The sequence below is a fragment of the Elephantulus edwardii genome, unplaced genomic scaffold (genome assembly GCF_000299155.1).
Source record: "Elephantulus edwardii isolate Elephantulus edwardi_28Jun2011 unplaced genomic scaffold, EleEdw1.0 scaffold00042, whole genome shotgun sequence".
Taxonomy (NCBI): domain Eukaryota; kingdom Metazoa; phylum Chordata; class Mammalia; order Macroscelidea; family Macroscelididae; genus Elephantulus; species Elephantulus edwardii.
Window position 1 is genome coordinate 9,693,354 of NW_006399792.1, and position 9,820 is coordinate 9,703,173.

The 9,820-nt window shown below is 41.4% G+C and overlaps 1 pseudogene; it reads right to left on the bottom strand.

Annotated features, from left to right (window-relative positions):
• Positions 1 to 475: 475 nt before the first annotated feature.
• Positions 476 to 6,944, bottom strand: LOC102847560 (annotated as a pseudogene).
• Positions 6,945 to 9,820: the final 2,876 nt, after the last annotated feature.

Consider the following 9,820-nt stretch of genomic DNA (forward strand, 5'->3'; position numbering starts at 1 on the left):
TCTCATCAACAGTGAATAAGGGTTTCATTTTCCCCACAACTTTGCCATTATTTGTTGTTTGTGGATATGTTGAACTTTGTGATTGTTACTAGGATGAGACGATATCTCATAGTTGTTTTAATTTGCATCTCTCCTAGAGCTACAGATTTTAAACATTTCTTCATATGTTGTTTGCCATCTGAAAGTCTGGTGAAGTGTCTGTTCATATTCTGTGCCCATTTTATATTTGGGTTGTTTACCTTTATCTTTTTTTTTAAAAAAAGGCGGCAGAAGAAGTTGGTAAGCATCTCAGGAGAGGGGGAGTCGCTTCCTGCGGGAACCCGGTGCTTCTAGCTTCTTTGCAGCCCGGCCGCGGAAGCCCTGCCTGCTCACTGCTAACAGCCAGACAGTGGAGGGGGAGCTGTCTGGCTACCAGCATGGGGAGTACTGTTGATTTCCCCAGTCAGCCTCCCACCGTCACCAGGTGAAAAAGCTTTTAACTCTCTTGTCCAAAGTCCTCTGAAAACTTTACTTTCAGAAGGTCGTCGACCTTCACAGTGGGCCGAGTGGTGGCCAAAGACCGGAGCATGTCTGACATGCAAACCACAGGCTCTAAAAGTTTATCACTACGGACGTCCATCCAAGTCATCTCCATAGCCCTTGGGTCGCCTGGTTAGCACGGGGTCAGGAGGTCATCGATCATAACGCTAGGGTTGGTGCGAGAAGGACCACAGACCTTCTTTAAGTGTGTTGCCGACTGTACTTTGTGAACGGGTTGCGTGAGAGAGTCCCGCACAATGATGCTGATGTCTGCACCCGAGTAGCCTTCTGTTTTCCCGGCCAGCTCGTGGATGTTGGCATCTGTGAGGCTGTGGGGTGTGCTCCTCAAATGCAACTGGAACATCTGGGCCCGGGCAGCTTCCTCTGGCAACTGGATGTAAATCCGCTTTTCAAACCTCCTCCTCATCTGAATCCAAAACCCATGGAATATTTGTGGCACCAAGAACCAGAGTCCCATCATTGTTGTTTCCCATCCCCTGCATCTGGACCAGGAACTCTGTTTTGATCCTGCGGGCAACCTCACTCTCGTTTTCATTTCGGGACCCACACAGGGAATCCACCTCATCGATGAAGATGATGGAGGGCTTGTGCTGCCGGGCCAACTCAAACAGGTTCTTTAGCAGCTTCTCGCTCTCTCCCACCCACTTAGACATCAGATCTGAGGAGGACACAGAGAAGAAGGTGGAGTTGTTGGCTTCTGTGGCCACAGCTTTGGCCAGGTAGGATTTCCCTGTGCCAGGGGGTCCAAAGAGCACTATCCCTCGCCAAGGGGTGCGCTTGCCTGTGAACAAGCGTGGGAAAATGACAGCTTCTTTGAGGGCCTCCTTGGCCCCCTCCAGCCGAGCCACGTCATTCTACCAAATGTTAGGCTTCTCCATCACGACAGCACCCCATCAGTTGCTCTTGCAATTTCTTTTTCTCTGGATTATCCCCTTCACTGTCACTATCGCTGCTTTTGCCCTCACTCTGGCTTTCCTTGACCGGCTTCTTGCCATGCTTCTCTTTGTTCCGTAAATAATCCTTCAGCTTCTCCGCCTGGTCCAGGTACTGCACGCACTTGGCTCGGATGCTCTCCTTGGCCTTGTCGCTGTCTGCCTCGTACTTGATGGCGTGCAGGAAATATTTCACGGCATGCTGGTAGAGCCGGAGGGCCTCCTCTTAGTTCTTGGCTTTATCCTCTTCGGTAGCTTTCGTCATGAGATCAATGGCTTTTGGGAGCAGGAAATATTTCACGGCATGCTGGTAGAGCTGGAGGGCCTCCTCTTAGTTCTTGGCTTTATCCTCTTCAGTAGCTTTCGTCATGAGATCAATGGCTTTCGGGAGGGTTGACGTTGTTATTTCATCTCCTGGGTCTGCCCCATACCCTGCTGTGCTGCCTGTGGCCTCAGTGCGCCCCGGAGAGTCTAGGCCCTGTGTCCGGTGCGGGGAGCCCGAAGGGTCGGGGCTGGGGGCAGGGAGGGCGGCCGTGAGCAGTCAGAGCTGAGACCGAGCCCTACCTTTATCTTTTTGAGGTGCTGGATTATTCTATAAATTCTAAACATAAGTCACTTTTCAGACATGTCATTACCAAATATTCTTTCCCAGTCTGTTGCTTTCCTTTTTACCCTGTTGGAAAGTTTTTGGATGTGTTTAGAGATTTGGTTTTTAGAAGAGTCCCATTCATCTATTTTATTCTTTCCTAGTTGTAGGTATTTGAGGAAGCTTGGGAGACTGTTCATATTGTGGATTAGGTCTTGTAGAGTTCTTCCAAGCTTTTCTCTGTTGAAGTTTATCATCCTTAGCTTTAGTCTTAGGTCCTTGATTCACTTTGAGTTAGTTTTGTGTAAGGTGTGGGTCTTGCTTGAGTTTTCTAGTTTCCCAATTTTGCCAATACCATTTGTTAAAGAGGCTTTCATTTCCCCACTTAACTGATATCATCTCCTTGTCAAAAATCAGTTGACCATAGGTAGGTGAGCTGATTTCTGGGTGCTCAAGTCCATTCTATTGATCTATGTGTCTGTCATTGTATCAGTGCCATGTTGTCCTGACCACCATAGCTGTGTAGTAGGATTTGAGATCAGGGAGTGAGATGTCTCCTACCTTGTTTCTTTTTTTTCAGGAGTGTTTTGCTTGTAAGGGGTCTCTTTCCATTCCAGATGAACTTGGAAATTGCCTTTTCCATTTGTTGAGGGACAGAATTTGTATTTGTATTGGGATTGCATTGAACTTGTAAATTGCCTTTGGTAGTATTGCCATTATCACAATATTGAGTATTCCTATCTTAGAGCATGGTATATTCTTTCATTTCTCCAGGTGTCTTTTTGTCTCTTGTAGTAATTTTTTGTAATTTTCTTTCAAGAGGTCTTTTGTATTTCTAGTTAGATTTATTACCAAGTATTTAATCTTTTGGTTAGCTATTGTGATGAGTCTTGTTTTTCTTAGATACAGTTCTGTATTCTCTTTGTCACTGTAGACAAATCCAATTGATTTTGTATGTTGATCTTGTATCCTGCCACTTTGCTGTACTGATCAACTATGGCCAGAGTTTTCTCACTGAGTCTTTAGAATTTTCTTAGTATCATATCATCTGCATAGAGAAATAATTTTACCTCTTCTTTGCGAATTTGGATACCTCTTCTTTTCTTGTCTTGTCTTGTTGCTATCACTAAGACTTCCAATACAATATTGAATAGGAGAGAAGATAGTGGCATCCTTGTTCTCAAAGGGAATGGCTTTAATCTCTCTCCACTGCAAATGAGTTTGGCTCTTGGTTACTATGTTGAGGAAAATCCACTATATTCCCATTTTGTTGAGTGTTGGATTTAATCAAAGGCCTTTACTGCATCAATGGATAGGATCATGTGGCTCTTGTTCTTTACTTTGTTAATGTGATGAATTACACTTATTGTTTTCCTTATGTTGAACCATCCTTGCATACCTGTTTTGAATCCCAGTTGGTCATGAGGAATTATTTTTTTTTTTATGTACTGTTGGATTCTATTGACCAGGATTTTATTCAGAATTTTTGCATCTATGTTCATGAGAGATATTGGCCTATAGTTTTCTATTTTGGTGGTGTCCTTCCTTGACTTTGGTATCAAAGATATGTTTGCTTCATAGAATGAGTCTGAGAGAATTCCATCTTTTTCTATTTTCGGAAATATTTTGTGTAGAATTGGTGACAGTTCTTCTCTGAATGTTTGATAAAATTGACTTGAAAAATTACCTGGTCCATGACTTTTTTTGTTGTTGTTGGAAGCTGTTTCATTATGTTTTCAGTTTCTTTTTTTGTAAATGGATCTCTTCAGGTGTTTTATCTTAGTCTGTATTAGTTTAGATATGAGTTTCTAAGTATTTGTTGATTTCCTCTAGGCTTTCATATTTGTTTTGAGTATAGTTTTTCACAGTATTCTATTGTTAACTTTTTTACTTTAGTTGCTTCTGTTGTGACATTGCACCTTTCATCTTTTATTTGGATTATTTGTTGCTTTTCTTTCTTTTATTTTGTTAATTTTGCTAGTGGTTTGTCCATTTTATTGAACTTTTTGGAGAACTAACTCCTGGCTTTGTTGGTGGTTTCAATTGTTTTTCTGTTTTCTATTTCATCCCTAATTTTTATCATTTCAGTTTTTTAGAGGGTGTTAGGCTTTCTTGCTGTTCCTTTTCAATTTTTTGGAGATGTTGATTCAGAGAGTCAATTATAATTTTTTCTTGCTTTTTGATTGTTTTTGCTTGTTACTATAAATTGACCTCTGATTACTACTTTGGTGGTTTCTCAGAGGTTTTTGGTAAGTTGTATTTTCATTGTCATTTGTTTCAAGAAAATTTTCAATTTCATTTTTTTATCTCTTCTATTACCCACTCATGTTCTAGCAAGGTGTTGTTCAGCTTCCATACATATGTTTTTTTTCTCCTTTATCCGGTTTTTATTAATTTCTAGTTTTGTAGCATTGTGGTCTGAGAAGATGTTTTGTATTATTTCTGTATTTTGAATTTATTGATGCTTGCCTTATGACCTAAAATGTGATCTATTTTGGGGAACATTCCATGCACTTTGGAAAAGAAGGTAAACTGTGCTTTTTTAGGGGGGGTGCATTAACTTAGATAGATATATCTATCTCTATCTTTATCTATGAGATCAAGGGTTTAAAAAATTTTTTATTATTATTAATTTTAAGGAAAATTTACAGAGACTTTGGATTTCCATTTATTCATTGTTGCACTTTCCCTCCCCCCCCACCTCCCCTACCCCGAGATTGAGTTGTTTTATTGTGGGTTTAAATTTCTCAGCATCTTTGTTGAGTTTCTTTCTGGTAATGTTATTTTTTCTTGAGTTTGGTGCATTGAAATCTCCTACTACTATAGTGGTGGTGTAAATTTCTTTTTTCCAGTTTTGTTAATGTTTGCTTTGTATATTTTGTAGCTTTATCATTTGGTGCATAGATATTTATTACTGTTATGCCCTCTTGTTCTATTTATACTTTAAGTATTATGTAGTGATCTTCCTTGTCCTTTGTGATGGGTTTTGCATTTAAATCTATTTTATCAGAGATTACTATCATTACTCTTGCTATTTTCTGGTTGCCATTTTTATCCACCCTTTAGTCTTTATTTTCACTTTTCAGATGTGTCTATTGTAGACAGCATATTGATGGGTTTTGCACTTTTTAAATTCCAACTGCTACTTTTTTCCTCTTCTGTTGTATGTTTAAGCCATTCACATTATTGAGAGGGTCAGTTTTATTGCCCTCATTTTGTTGAGTTCTTTTTGGTGTTGTTGCCGATTACTTTGATCCATCCTGCTTTCTGTGGCACTGTGGTGTTATTCTTGATTACTTTGATCCATCCTGCTTTCTGTGGTACATCTGTTGGAAGGATGTCTTTCAGTGTTTCCTGCAACTCTGGTCTTGTTTTTACAAACTCCCTTAGGTTCTGCTTTTCTGAGAATGTCTTGATCTCTCCTTCATATTTGATGGACACTTTTGCTGGGTACAGTATTCTTGGTTGGCAGTTGCATTCTTTGAATGTTTGATATATGTCATTTCACTGTCTTCTTGCTTGCATGGTTTCTGCTGAGATATCAGCACATAATGTTATTTGCTCTCCTTTATAGGTTTTTTTTTGTTTGTTTCTTCCTGATTTCTTCCAGAATTCTCTCTTTATCTTTGGTTCTGGCAAATTTGACTATGATATGGCTTGGTGTTTTTCTTTTGGGGTCTATTCTATATGGTGTTTGCTCAGATTCCTGAATATATATTCTCTCACTCTTCATTATGCCTGGAAAATTTTCTTCTAGGAATTCTTCCACAACTTTCTTGGTGTCTTGTTTTGCTTATTCTTATTCTGCGACTCTGATTATGTACATATTATTCCTTGTAAGGGTGTCCCACATTATTCTTAGGCTTTCTTCTTTTAACTTCCTTTTTCATTCTGATTTTTATTCTAGCAGAGAAGTGGTGACAATTCTATCTTCTGTTTCACTGGTTCTGTGTTCCTTCTCTTCAACTCTGTTCATATGTCCCTCCAACATCTTGACAGCATCTGAAACATTTCTTGTTTTTCCAGAGCCTCTAATGCCTAATATTTTTATCTGCATTGTCTTAGATTGTTTTTTAAAGTTCCTCTTCAGTTTTGCTTGCAGAGCCCTGTAATTCTTTGAGTTTGTCTTTTACCCATTGGAAAGATGCAATCATTGTTCTTTTTAATTCTGTCCAAAAGTTCCATCAGACTTTCTGGCTTCAGGAAATCCATTGATATTTTGTCACTTTTTTTGGGCGTGACATCTTGTTTTGGGTTTGTGTAGGATGTGAGGTAGTTTGCTTCTTCCATGACATTACTATGGTAGAGTTTTTCATGGCTGAGGCCTTAGCAGACTCTTGGTCTGAAAACTTTGGCTCAGGAAGTCACTGCTCCAGAGGAGGGCAGGGCAGCTACCCTACCTGAGTTTCTCTCTCCACTTTTGAGTCAAAGGTAGACTTACTTTAGTTGGGGAGAGATATGGCCTATGAGTTAGCAGTCTCCTCTGTCAGGCAACTACTGCAGCTAGGCTAGGTGGGTCCAAGGTGGCAGGGCTAAAAGTACCTCAATCTCTGGGAGGGAAGAGGAAATGGAATCACCCGTGATGTTGCTGTCCCTGGCAGTTTGGGGAGTGGGCAGTGGTTCATCCCCCAGATGGAGGGGTGTCTAGGCAAGAGGCCAGGTCCTCCAGGTGTTGGGATGGGCTTTCAAGCAGCAGACAGGAACATTCCAGCAGCAAGGCTGCAGTAGTAGGTCATCCAGATGGTGGGGCCAAGGTATCCATGTGGCAGGTGGGAGTGGGGCCAGATACTCCAGGTGGCAGATTTGGGGGTCCAGGTAGCATTGCTGGAGCCACCAGCCAGAGGGCCTGAGGCCTTGAGGCAGAGGGACCAGAGGACTTCAGGCATCATGGCCTCAGTTTAGTGCTCCAGGTAGGATAGCAATCCAGGCCACACTAAGAACTTTTTAATGCAGGCACCTAGTTACTCAACTGAACAGATCCATGGCTCCTGATGAAACCAGGCCTCAATTCTTCTGTTATCCTTAGTCATTGTCTGGCTTTCAGATGCATAGCAAGTAATCACGAAGACCATGGCTTGGATCAGGTGCACCTTAGTCTCTAGATTGACATAATTGCTCTTCAGCATTCTGGAGAGGTCCTTGACAGTGCATCTTCCTAGTGCAATTTGTCTTTTGATTTCCTTATTACTGGTGCCAAGAGCATTGATTGTGGGACTGAGAAAGCTGAAATTGCTAACAATCTTAATTTCTCCTTCATTTATTGTGGTGCTGCTAATAGCTTCTGATGTGGCTGTAGTATATTGGGCGCGAGCTAACTACAAGGATGTCCAGTGAAAGGCAAGGACCATAGTCAAAGCTGGTGCTCCTACTAACCCAGGGGTTGCCTTCAGGGCAGGCTCTGAACAGTCCTTGTCTCTCTGAAGGAGTCTTTGAATGTAGAGCTGTGAACATGCTCCAGGCACCAGATACAAAATGATGTGGGCTCAACCTTGGGTAGAACTTGGATGGACTGTGGGAACACTGCTATACACTGGAGGATATAACTACATAACTATAGTTGTGGTGAGGGAAGTCAGTCACTCCCCTGATCTCTAGGAGAGCCTGGGAGAAAAGATCCCACATTTTGCCTTATCAGTTAGCCACTTGTGTTGACACTGCCACAGTCACAGATTCCAAGAACAGAGATAACTGTTCAAAATGGCTACTATTCTGCTCACAATTCTGTATTCTGTCCTCTTAATCAATGTTTTCATTCAGTTTCTCCCTTCAGTCTGTGTTTCTTTTTAAACGCAGGATTCCAGAATTATCACCTGTTTTATCTTTGGGTTTTTTTTTTGTTCTGTCTGAAGAGATTCTGGCTAGTCTGCCATTTTACTCAGAGGTTGAGTCTTCATTTCTTTTGTTGGTCCTTGTTGTTTACTATCATGTCAGAACTGAACCATAGTTGTCCCTCCAGAAGGTTTTCAGAGGCAGCTAAGCACATGGCAGGAGATTCTCAACCTTCTTCAGTGGAGCAGCTGGTGGATTCAAAGTGCGTGCCTTCGGGATTGCAGTGCAACTCTTTACCACTAGGCCACCAGAGTTCTTTGAGGAGTTTCTAGATACATTACAATTTCTAACCTTTTGGTTAGCAGCTGAGCAGATCATCAATGTACATTATCTAAACCCAAGTTTAGAAGAGGCTGTGGCATTAGAGAAAATGTAGCCAATTTCAGATGGATTGTGGCTGAAAATTGAGGGTACCAGAGGGATATCTATCTGTTTCATTGACTATTCAAAGGCATTTGACTCTGTGAATCACAATCAATTGTGGCTAACCTTGAAAAGAATAAGAATCCCAGAACACCTGATTTTGCTTGTGGAAAAAACCTATACTTGGACCAGGAAGCGGTCCTCAGAACAGAGCAAGGAAACATTGCATGCTTCAAAATTAGGAAAGGAGTGCATCAGGGTTACATCCTGTCTCCATACCTTTTAAATCTATATGCAAAACAAATCATTTGGGAGGCTGGAATTTATGATGAAGACTGTGACATCAGGATTCGAAGAAGACGCATTAGTGAAGACTCATGCAGATGACACAGCTTTGCTTGCTGAAACAGAAGAGGACCTGAAGTGTTTGATGCAGAAGGTTAAGGACTGCAGTCTTCAGTGTGCACTGAAGCTCAAAGTCAGGAAGACAAATATTTTCACCACTGGGCCAACTGGCAGCACCATGCTGGAGAAGAGATTGAGGTTGTTAATGTCAGCTTGCTAGGCCCCACAATAAACACTCTTGGCACCAGGAGTCAGGGAATGAAAAGACGAATTGCACTTGGAAAATTTGCTATCAGAGACCTCTTCAGAGTGCATTCAAGAACAACGATGTCAGTTTAGAGACTAAGGTGCACCTGAACCTGGCCAAGTATTTGCAATTACTTGCTATACATCAGGAAGCTGGCCATGACTGAGAGTAATAGAAGAATAATTGATGCTTCTGGGTGTGGTGCTGGATAAGAGTCTTGAACATACCATGGACTGCCAAGAGAACAAATAGGTTTGTCCTGGAAAGGGTAAAATCAAGTTGCTCCTTGGAAGAAAGGAATTTGGAGCTCTGTCTCTCATATACTTTGGGCATGTCGCCAGGAGGGACCAGTCCTTGGAGAAGGTTATCATGCTCGGAAGGGTGGAGGACAGTGCAGGAGAGGGAGACCCTAGATTTGATGGTAACTGGGTTAATGGGAGTAGGTATGTCAGAAGCAGTGAGACTGGCTCAGGATAAGGCAGAGTTCAGAAATACTGAGCATAGGGTCACTATGAGTCACCGGAGACTTAAAAGCACATAACAACAACAGGGAGTTTTCATACAAGTAACTATTTCTTAACTTGGGGCCAAGGAGTCCTGATGATACAATGGTTAGGCATCAGGCTGCAAAGTAAAAGGCTACTAATAGGAACTCAGTGCTCTGTGGGAGGAAACACCTGGTACCACTCTAATGAAATTTACAGCCTAGGAAATTCTATAGGACAGTTCTACTCTTTCCTAGAGAGTTACTGTGAGTCAGAATTGACTCCATGGCACCCCAAAAAAGTTCAGTGGGCCTGTTTATTTGGATTATTTTACAGTTATGTTTTTAACATTTTAGCTGCATTCTAATACTTAAAAAATAAAACCATAAATAGTTGACATGGAATATTATATCACAGGATGCTTGGTATAATTTGTCTTTGGCAATTTGTTAAGTATAGCAATCCTGTAATCTAAAGAACTGTTTTGAATATT